The following is an 11,442-nucleotide window of genomic DNA, read 5'->3' as shown; positions in this document are numbered from 1 at the left end:
GCGCGGGCGCCCTCTGCCCCCCGCCATGGCAGCGCTGCTCCCCACAAAGCCGGGGCGCTCTGCTCCCCGCCATGGCAGCGCTCCTCCCCACAGAGCCGGGGCGCTCTGCTCCCCGCCATGGGAGCGCTGCTCCCCACAGAGCCGGGGCACCCTGCTCCCAGCCATTGGAGCTCTGGTCCCCATAGAGCCGGGGCACCCTGCTTCCAGCCCTCGCCCCTAGAATCTGCAAGTCCACTCCTCCGCTTACAGTTTTTACAGAATGCAGAATATTGTCTGGTAGATAAAACTGAACTGAGTACAGAATTTGGGGGTTTTCCCCTTCACAAGACATGGGGATTTTTTTTTTCAGATAAAACAGCATTTAAAAGGAAATATTATAACTATGGGAGTTTTAAATAGCTTTTACCCAAAGTGATGTAATTAGTCATGATCCAAGAACAGTTTTCCACACAAAATCCAATTTTTAGTTGTTGTCTAAAATCAATATGAGACTCATTCCTTCTACTGTTCGAATCAATGGCAATTTGAGATTAAGAAGAAGCTGGATCCCGGTTCTGTAAAAATGTAAACCAGATCTTTCCCTCTTTGCCATGATCTTTTTACAAAAAGAAACCCATCACACCTTCGCTATGTTAGTTTACTGCACCCTACCCAGGCAGGTTGCTGACACAGTTATACATGTGGGCAATTAGGTGTGCAATGTTGTGCTGCAAGCACCTACGAGGGATGAGTATTTTATAAAGCCAACATTGCACATCATTCATTTGGGATTTGCAAGCTTCCCCTGCTGATTCATGTCAAATCAATTCTACATACTGTAGAGTACAATGGTGCAGTAAGAAACACTGATAACTGTATTAAACAGAGGCACTAGTCTATGGTACCAATACACAGAGTGGAGTTCAAAGCCCCTCAGTGCTTGTGTGGCCCTCCTGCCACCCCTGGGGACAGTCATCCTTTAAAGCTGCAGCACTGGGAACACTAAGCCTCCTTGTCAGAGCAATGTTCCAGAAGAAATCAGATGACTGCAGCTTTTAAAGTCAGTCTGGCAGAGGCTGGGGTTGAAGAAAAGGGCAAGGGAACAGCAAGCACCTTGAAATAAAACACAGGATCCAAGTATAACAAAGGTATGTGTTGGAAGCAGGAGGGGTGGTAAGTAGTCTTGCCCACAGGTCACATCCCATGGAGCTCCTTGTGGATGGGGCAGGACCTCTCTGCAGCAGGCACAATACAAACACAGTTAAGGAAGAGATCTGCTGCCTCAACCCACCCTGGCATCCAGGCACTCATGGAGCAAACATACACTGCTGCTTCAGTGTCAGAAATCTGCCAGCTTTATGAGCTGAAACACACTCATCTGCCTTCCTTTAAAAAAGACAACTCTCCACTATTAAAAGGCAAAACTGGACTCAGTTATTCTACCATTCTGATCTTAATGGGCTTCACGCTGTTGGCATTATTAGACAAGTCTTTACAGTGTGGGTTGAAGCAGAAACTCTGCCAAGAGCTCCAAAACTATGTGAAGAATGGGGGTTTCTGATAAGAGCCTCTGATGATGAATCTCCTGCTACTGCATTTGTGAGAACAGGGCAGAAGTCTGAGCTCTGCACTACCTTTTCTCTGCTGACAGTGCTCTCACTGCAGGGCTGGAACAAAACTGCAATGATTATAAAAAGTGACACGATCAATGATCCATACAAGGGATCTAACAAGGCAACTACCTTGTCAAAATGATATGAGGAGCGGGTATAGCAAAAAAGCAAATAGACTTAGTGACACTTTTTTTCCTCATAAAAGTAGGTTGAAAAAACCAGGATACATCAAAGCTGACAGTTCACTGAATTTGGCAGCAGTTCAAAGGTAGAATGTCTTGTCCATACTGTGCAGGGCTCATACCCACTACCTGCAAGAGGTAAGAAACAAGGAGCATGGATACCTCACACAGAATAAAGGAGTGAACTGATTATTCTTCCAAGTTTCAGAGGATGTTTTATGCAGCCCCCTACACAGAAAATGGACATAGTTAATGAGAAACTACTGTAATAAAATAACAACTCCCTGGCTGGCAGGTGGCATAAAGGAATTATGTAAAAAAATACACTCCACTGAGCCTCTAATGCTTTACTGGTATACAATAAAAAGACAAGAAGAGCTGTTTATAAAGACTATCCATGTGTGTTAAGTCCATGCAAAAAGCTTCGTTCAAGTGAAAGGTGAGGAGGGTGTCAGGATATCACCTATCTGAGTTAAAGCTTCAAAGCAGTTTTTCTCAGTGATAACTGCATCTGGAGTTGAGTGCATTTCAGCTCAGACAATTTTTAACTTGTCTAATTTTAACATGTTGGTAGTGATACTATAATTATGAGAACAGAGGCACTCTCATATACATGCCTAGAAGAGTTGCTGGTGCTGAGCAGAGCTGGTAGCAGCAGTAAGTGTCCTCAGCATATACTGCACTACTTTAGCTCTTGTTAAAATATACCTAAGGGCTCAGGTGCCTGCAGCTGACCAAGTGCCTGTGCAGAAGCAGGAACTAAAAGCTCTCAGTCCCCAGCAAAAGCATAGCATGGTACCTTTGATCTGCAAAGGTTTAGACTCATGCGCTTCTCTTCTCATTTCCAACAGAAAGAGTACAAACAATTCTGTAGCTTGATGTGGTAATTCATTAAAGACCAGTAATTTGGCATTTCTGAGTTCCAGCTGTTTTGTCCTGACACAGAGAAGCCATACTGGAGATGAAAGGGTCCAGGGACATCCCACAACAGCCATTCTCATGCAGAGGCTGGAGGCAGCAGTGAACAAGCCACAGCAATTTTCAATTTTAGAACAATTTAGTGAATAAAATTACTCCAACAATAAAATAAAAGCAGCCTTTAGTCCAACTATACTAAAGCACTTCCTTTTAAATGAGAAAAACACAATTACAAGAACACAGAATGCCTCTAAATTTGATTAGATACAAAATTTGGTAGTTAAAGGTATCAAATCATAAGAGTACAGCAATTAGACAGTGATACAGATGAAGCAGAAAATGAGATCAAGTTCAGAAACAAAATACTTTGTCACAGAAATCATGGAAGAGATAAACCTTAAATGCAAGAGACAAAACTGTGGTAGGACTCAAATGCAGGACTTGCCTCATTTAAAATGGAGTTACATGGGAGAAATAAGGACAGACAGAAAACAAAGACTGGTTCTCATAATTCCAATACTTTCAAAAAGGTGGCTGCTTAGGGGTGTGGATGCATTAACCTTCCACTCAGGGAAGCAGTCAACATGACCTACATCCATCACATCATCAGTGCTATGAAGCTAAGTAGAATGGATATGGATGTGAAAGGTCACTATGTAGATTCTGACAATAGTGTAATCATGCCATCCTCCTTTTAAAACAGACCAACAAACAAAAGAAACCCTAATAATTGTTAGTCAGATATTGCTGCTCAAGTACTGAAATGAAAATTTATGTCAAAGGATTGGAAACAAAAATTACAGCAGACAAATAAACAGGTTTTAGCAGACTGCAGCTTGAAAATGCTAAAAATGCAATAAATTATGAAGGCAGGAAGTTGTAAACAAGACTACACACCAAATTATGTATCAGGGGCACAGAAAAAATGTTAGGTGTCATCAGAATAGGTGTAAGGCCTAATGAAAAAAAGCATAAAACTAAAAGACACAACTGTAAGCTCAAATGTATTTATACGTAAAAGACAAGTCTGGAGAAATGTCACATCAGCATTTAAAAAAATGTTTTGGAAGCAAACCCAAGTATTTTAAGTACTATTTTCATGCTGAAGTAAGTAGACACTTTGTTTAAAAAGAGTTGTGAGGAAGGCAAGACACAAGAAACTAATGAGACTGACCAGAGCATTGTTTTAAATAAATTTATTTTCAAAAGTGTCAATCAGGCTTGCTTCTTTGAAGACCAGTCCCCAGAGACTGCAGCCTCTGCTTAAAGCAAGAACTCTTCTTTCCCAGGACCCCATCATGACCTTCTGTGGTCTCTAACATGGCTTTGGTTGGCAAGCACAGTCCCAACCTACACACTTGGGACCTGAGGATCTGTGGGGCTGGGATGTTCTTTTTGGCTGCTGACCTTGCACAGCAGGAACAGTTCAGTATCTTTGGATATGCAGAGGAAAATCTCAGTCTGCCTAAGGGTGAGGGAATGGATTCCGCCATCTCTAAGACTTTTGCTTACTTACAACCTCATGATGAGCCCATGAGGCTGCTCTGGATAGTGACCAGATAGGACTGATAGGAGTGTACCCAGTCTTCCCCTATAGCTCCTTGGGTCATTATCAAAATTGATTGCTCTAGGGGATGTGACATTTCTGTACCCTTCTCCCATGTAAGTATTTGAAGTGAACTATGCATGCACATAGTGGAAAAGAGTCCCTGCCCTGAGTTTACAGTGGGAGTGGTCAAAACAAGAAAAGAGTGAGGCAGGAAGAGAGGAATATCCACCATTTTTTATCTACCCATATCTTGTATAGTTCACAGCTAGGAAAAAACTGCATTCCTAGGAGAATAAAAACCAAACCACCCATCCTTCCCAGAGAAAGCCAAAATACTTTTCATCTGACAAGAATTAGGGTTATGTTAAAATACCTCCCACACAAAACCTGACCAGGATTCGTTGCTGTATCACTCATCAAAGATTACTCCCAATAGCTGTCAGGCTGCTGCTGATAGCTTACAGCTGAGGAGCCCCCCAGGGCCCCATCACAGTTCTCCTGAGATCAACAGCAGTCACTGCTTTGAGTGGCTCAATCTTCAGCTGCACATCTCCAGAGGGCTCTCTGAAGATGGTCAGTGAGAATGGGAAAAACTCCCAAACACCAGTTATTTTATATGTTTAATTTTTAGCTTGACTTTTTTTTTCCCAACTGCCTGTAAAATACATTCTCAACCTCCCTTCTTCCCAGGCCTTGTGAGTGGAGGTCCCAAGAAGGCTGCAAAGACCACAGAGCAAAGGCAGGTTCTGCCTTCCCAGGTGAGAGCTGGAATAATCCTTAAAGGTGGGAAAGGATATCTGAACACTTTAGCTGAGCAAGCAGCAGAGACAGCACATTGGATTTGCAGGTTCTGCTGGGAAGATGGGCAGGGGTGGGCTCAGAGCTGTGTACTGAGGCTTTGATATCCTGCAGCCAGGAAGGCAGGCTGCAGGCTGGTCTGCACAGATAGTGATACTTCAATAAAACACACTATTGAAACAGTATACAATAGTTTTAACTCAGGACAAAGGTCCAGGTATAATGGTTTTCTCAAAATGCACAATAGATTTTCTATGCACACTTAAAGCTGAAAAAGGAAAGGACTTATATCAGGATCAGAGTGCTCTGTAGCCTCAAAAACACGATGACAGTGATCACTTAATAACTATCCTGACTATCAGGAGTTGGCACCATGAGGTCCACCAACAAAGCAGTTTGAATAGATTTAATACTTTAAAAATTCCAACACATAATGACAACCATTCAGATTCATTACATGTTTTCAGACAAACCAGAGCATTTACAAAAATACTTTCCCTCATCTCTTTTTCTAAAACATGATTCACTGTTTGCTCTAAGCTGTAAGACAGTGTTTTTTCTCAACAACAGGATTATCTCAAACAGTTTACACTGGTTGTGATTAAAGAGAAAGGGATAGGCAGCATGGAGCACGAAGAGGGATTGCAAATGCTGCCCTTAACTGATTCCCTAAATCAGAACACCTAATACTCTTCATGGAAATACAGTGTTGCTCTCTTACCAGCTCCCTTATATTGAGTAATATGACAGGTCCAAATCCCAGTCCCAGTTCAGAGATTAAGAAGAAAATTGTTGTCAGGCTGCAATGGACAATGATGGATTTATGATTTTTTGGAAAACCACACGTTGTTTTGAAGGATTAGAGGTTGGAATCCGTTCAGCAAGTCAACAAAAATACACCATGGCAGGAACAGGCAAGGAGCAAGGCATCCAATTACTAATGCAAAATAATGCAGTTTATACTTTGTTCACCCTACTGTGATTAGCATTAGCTCATATAAAATCACTCTCCTCCAGCAGGAAGCTGCTTGCTATATGAAGTGAAAATAAACTTTCCCCCTAAAGAGCTTCTACTCTCCCCTGCAGATGTACCCAGATTTTGAGGGCCATACCCAAAGCAGGCAGGGAAGGAGAGAGCTGGGCCGGGCTCACGGGGCTCTGGGGTCGGAGCAGAGCGGTGGGACCGCGGCACACAGGGGTGACTGTCCCTGCTGCCCCTCCCCGGCACACTGCAGCCACCAGCCAGCCCCTGGATGGGCCAAGGTGGGCCATGCGCTGCCACAGCCTGGCTCTGCCCCAGAGACAGAGGTGTGGGTTGAGTGCAGGGTTATAAACAAGCCACTACCGACTTCCACCTCTCCTGCAGCCGCTGAAAGAGGCAGCAGGCTGCGGACAGACGCGTTAGCTGCGTTAATCACTGCGGAACTCTGCCTTAAGTGACCTCTTTCTTCGTGCCCATGTTGGAAGTACTTGTTATTCTTTCTGTGTCTCCTATTAGCAGCCCCAGAATTGCCATAGGAGCAAACTAGCTGTTATATAGTGGCAAGATTCTTGGCACTCATTATTTTCTGAACTTGGGGTAATTAAAACTGTATCAGCATTGACAAGGGTGGACTTCAATCACATTTTCTCCCTCTGAGATTATGAACATGAGAAAGAAGAACATACTAACACCAGTGACAGAGAAAATTCCATAATTATTTGACCTATTTTACAAGACACAAAATATTTTGGTCTTGTGGGACACTCTTTGGGGTAAACCTGGCTCTTAAAATATACTGAAAGTTTGGTGAGTTGGTGCAGGTCTTCAATCCTAGTCAATCCTACAGTACCTCACACTGCAGGGAGACATAAGAGGAAGAAGAAATACAGAATAGTAACTACTGTTAATGTAAAATGCATGAAAATGGATTCAAACACAGGACCAAGAATTTTTTCCACTCTAGCCCGTACGAATTTTGCAAAAAGCTAAGAGCAGTTTGTAACATTATCATGCCTCAGAACAGAAAGTGAACATGTTCACCCCAGTTCTGTGTTAGAATCTCAAAGCAGCAGCTTCATCCATTCACTTGCTTATGAGTCCTGAAAATACAAAATTGTGAAGAAAGACTTGCTTGGAAGCTTTTTCTACAACAGTCAAGTACTTACAAGTTAGACAAAGCTGTACACAGAGCATGAGGCATTTGTCATCTGCACAACAGAAGAAAACACCATATTCAGAAGAAATGGATGTTGCAGTTTCAAGCCTGACTCTTTAGTCCAGTGTTTGATCTAGGAACAGTAATCACATCCCATTTACTGAGCTGATAAAGAACATGGAGCTGCCACAGTCAGTTTGGATGGATGCCAAGGCAAACTCAGGCGGAACTGAAAAATCCCGTTAAGATGACTGAGTGGCAAATGATGGTTATTTATTCTAATCAATTTGTTAATTTACTTCTGAAAAATCTGGATTAATTTGTTTCTAATCACAACAAGGGCCTATTCATTACAGTGTATGATGAACCACTACTACATAGGCATAGCTAGGACTTCTAACAATCTCTTCTTTTAAAAAAGAAGACAGATTGGGTAACTCACCCCCCAGAAGAATACCATTTGGGCTTGTTTCCCTGGAGCACACACTTCTAACCCTTTATCCAGGCTAATTTCAAACACCATGCTGGTGGGCCTTCCATTCTCAGCTCTTTTGTCCCCTCAGTGCTGCGGCTCTCACTGACTTTTCCCTCTACTTCCAAATGTTCCAGCTGTTCTCTTCCTACCCATACTCTCAAACAGTAGTATCTATTTAACCTCTTCCCTTTGTGTACCATTGATTAAGTGAGGATAGCCCTATCTGTTGAGGCCTCTGTCACCTCTGCTGCTGCTGCCTAGGCTGGCTCACCTAGGACTTGCCTTTCCACAGTGCTCAGATTCTGCCTCTTCTCTCTCAAAAGGCAGGAGTACAATACAATGAGATACAGGTTAAAATTATATGCAAGGTATAACTTATTTTACATAAGCCCTAGGAATCCTTCTGTCTAAATCCTGAATAGTGTTTCATTTGTCCTTTGAACCCTGAAGCCCTTCCTGAGCAAACATACCAGCAGCAATTTCATCAGTGCTCAGTGGAGAGGTCAATGGTAATGTCTTCACTCCTGACAAACCTGCAGATGCTGCAAGAAGATGAGGATGATGCTGGGCCTCAGTACATCTGCAGCCCAGAATGACACTGGCCAGCTCCTACCCTTATTAAATGCCAAACATTAGTCCCAAAACATTTGGCATTGTTTGCTTAGTTCTCCCAAATGGGTAATTCTGGAATGACATTTCCCATGCTTGAACATTGCTCTTGTTCTCTGACTGGTAACAGCATGAGCACTTTGGAGAGACCTGGAGGGGGATGAACTAGCAGACCAGCTGGCAGTCTGGGAGTCTCACACTGGAGCTGGTCTGGAAAACCCAAAATCTCATCCCCCAGCCTCATCGTTTCCTCCATTAACTGTTGTGTTGTCCCTCTCCAGTGCCACTTAATTGGCACCCTGGGCATACAGAGTCTCATTAAAACCCCACCACCAAACATGAAAGGTAAGCTCCACAGTGAAAGGTGGCACAGAAGGAATGTGCCAGCCTCTGGTGGGTCTGGGACACTCTTCCCTGCCTGTGGGATGCAGCGTGGAGACCAGGAATCAGCACATCCCCTTCCTGCACAGGGTGCTGCTCACTGCCCAGCTACACTCTCTGTGCCCCACTCCATCCCTTTCTGCATCTCAAGTTCTTATTTTTTTATTTTTAAACAGCCAGATTGAGTCTTAATTATTTAAGCACCTTCCAGATTTAGAAAGCTGTTTTGGCTGTGAAAGTAACACTCACTGCAATCATCTCTCATCAATAAACCATGGAAACAAATGTGTATGCCTGTTGGGAAGGAATTTTATTTAAAGCACACTGAAAAGGGCTTTAAATAAAGTGTGAAAGATGTGAAAAGACCTAATGCTGGTCATGTTTCAGTAAGCTCAGCACATTTTGGCTCCAGTGAGAAAAAATGGGACTTGTGCCTTTTACAATTAAGATGGCTTGACTTCTCACAAATAGGAAAGGATGCCTCAGAAACATCCAGAACACAAACTTGGGCAAAGGGCCTTCAGAAAGGCATACTCACCTGATAGTTGTGCTGGTTTTTGTAGGGTTTGGGGTTTTTTTCCAAAGTGTTAAAACACATAGGCAAGGGTTTGGTCCTTCAGGGAAATAATGATTTGAGCTTTAAAACAAAAAAGAGGAAAAAACACCTGTAACATCAATCAAAGAGCATTCCTAACATCTTACTCTAATAAAAGAAGTATGATTAAAGAACAGTGGTGAAATAAATACGGCAGGGGATCTTTCTCCTTTTTAATGTCTTTGTTAAAAATCAGCTTGGGTGGGAAGAACCAACGGGTCACGCTCACGCCGCCACTGCTCCCAGGAGTGGCACAGAGGAGGAGGAGAAGTGCAGCTGTGTCCACTGGCCTGCAGGCAGAGCTGGGGCTTCCATCCTCACGAGAACACCAGGACATTCCCACTTTTTCAGTTTGACATTCGAGGTCCTCTTTCTAGCCAACATCCTTTAGGTTAGGGTGAAAGGTAAAAATGATCTTAGCAGACACTGAATTCAGTTCCTCGTTCCTAGACATCACTTAGATCTCTTAATTCCATGGTGGCTTATTGTTTTAGGGATTTTTCCTGCTAGATTTGGTGAGGTGTTTCTACATTTGCATACCAGCCCCGATGTCACCTCCTCCTCATTGTCCCGGGTACCATTTTCCAGGAAGCAGCAGGGTGATACTTGACGAAGAGGGATTTCTTACCATAAACAACAGGCAATTAAAGAAAAACTATTAACAACGGGTGATTACAACATGAAATTATTAACAACAAATAGTTAAAACTCCAACTTAGCAGCATTTGGTTTAACCTGTTAACTCTGCAACCTTTAAAAAAAATGGACAACTCTTCTCATAACAAGTGGCATAGCCTCAGTGCTTACTTTAGTGAGAGATTTTGTCTTATTCCCGAAAGAGCTTAAGGAACATAATTTCTGATCCCACTGGGAAACACTCTGCATTATTGTACTCATAGAATCATAGCATATCCTGGGTCAGAGGGACACCCCAGGATCACGGAGTCCAACTCATGAGCCTGCATAGGGCACCCCAAGAGTCACACAATGTGCCCAAGAGCATTGTCCAAACGCTTTCTGAACTCTGTCAGGCTGGTGCTGTGACCACTGCCCAGGGGAGCTGTTCCAGTGCCCAACCACCCTCTGGGTGAAGAACCTTTTTCTGATATCCAACCTACCCCTCCTCTGACTCGGCTCCATGACATTTCCTCAAGTCCTGCCTCTGGCCACAAGAGTGAAGAGATGAGTGCCTGCTCCTCCACTATCCCTCATGACAATGTTGAAAAGAGCAGTGACGTCTCCCCTCAGTTTCCTCCAGGCTGAACAGACCAAGTGACCTCAGCCACTCCTCATACGGCTTCCCCTCAAGGCCCTTCACATCCTCGTGGCCCTCCTTTTGATACTCTCAAATGGCTTGATGTCCTTTTTATATTGTGGTGACCAAATGTGGTAATTGCTAACTGCTTCCCATAGAGTGGAGATACTTGATCTTGAATAAACCCCATGCAAATTGCTGCTTGACTCCTCTCCTTTGCAAGGCAAAGCTGCTCTTTATTTATGTAGCATTTTCATTTCATTAACAAAGAGATGGAACAAACTCTTACGGAGGGGAAAAATTAAAAGGTCATCTTCCATCACGAGGGAATACATGAGAGAGGGAAAGAAACAAACTGGTTTGGTCCTGTTGGCCTTAGGAGCATCTTCACTGTTGCCCCATTAGGACCTCGGAAAGGCAATGAAGCATCTGGAGAGCATGGACAGAACTTTTCTTCCTCTGTTGAGCATCCCTGCCATTGGACAGGAGCCAAAGTGGGTGCTTTGAGATTCCTTCCTCAGACATCTGACACTGTGGGGACCAGCTCAGCATATGCATGTAAATTACACAGCAAAACCAGCGGGTTTATTATATGATTGAGTTAAAAATACTATCTACTTAATTGCAGCCAGAGCTAACATTCAAAAATGCAGTCACGTTGCGAAGCCCGTAACTTCAAAACACAGGAAACACCAACTACATCTGCCCGGGACCGTTAATGTAGGCCCTCGGCTCACCTCATTATGAGAGTCTTTAATTACATGGTCCGATATTGTTTTTCACAGGGCCTCCCGCTGCCATGGCCGGGCTGAGAGCCCTCAGGGCCCGAGCGGCGCTCCCGCTCCCGGCTCCCCGCTGCCCGTCCCGCCCGGGACCTGTTGAACGCCCCGGCCCCGAGCCCCGGGCGGCACGAGCCGCTCCCGAGCCACCCCCCCCGCCCCATTGGCCAC

Source organism: Geospiza fortis, unplaced genomic scaffold, assembly GCF_000277835.1.
Source record: "Geospiza fortis unplaced genomic scaffold, GeoFor_1.0 scaffold603, whole genome shotgun sequence".
In the NCBI taxonomy this organism is placed as follows: Eukaryota; Metazoa; Chordata; class Aves; order Passeriformes; family Thraupidae; genus Geospiza; species Geospiza fortis.
This window is presented reverse-complemented; position numbering follows the sequence as displayed.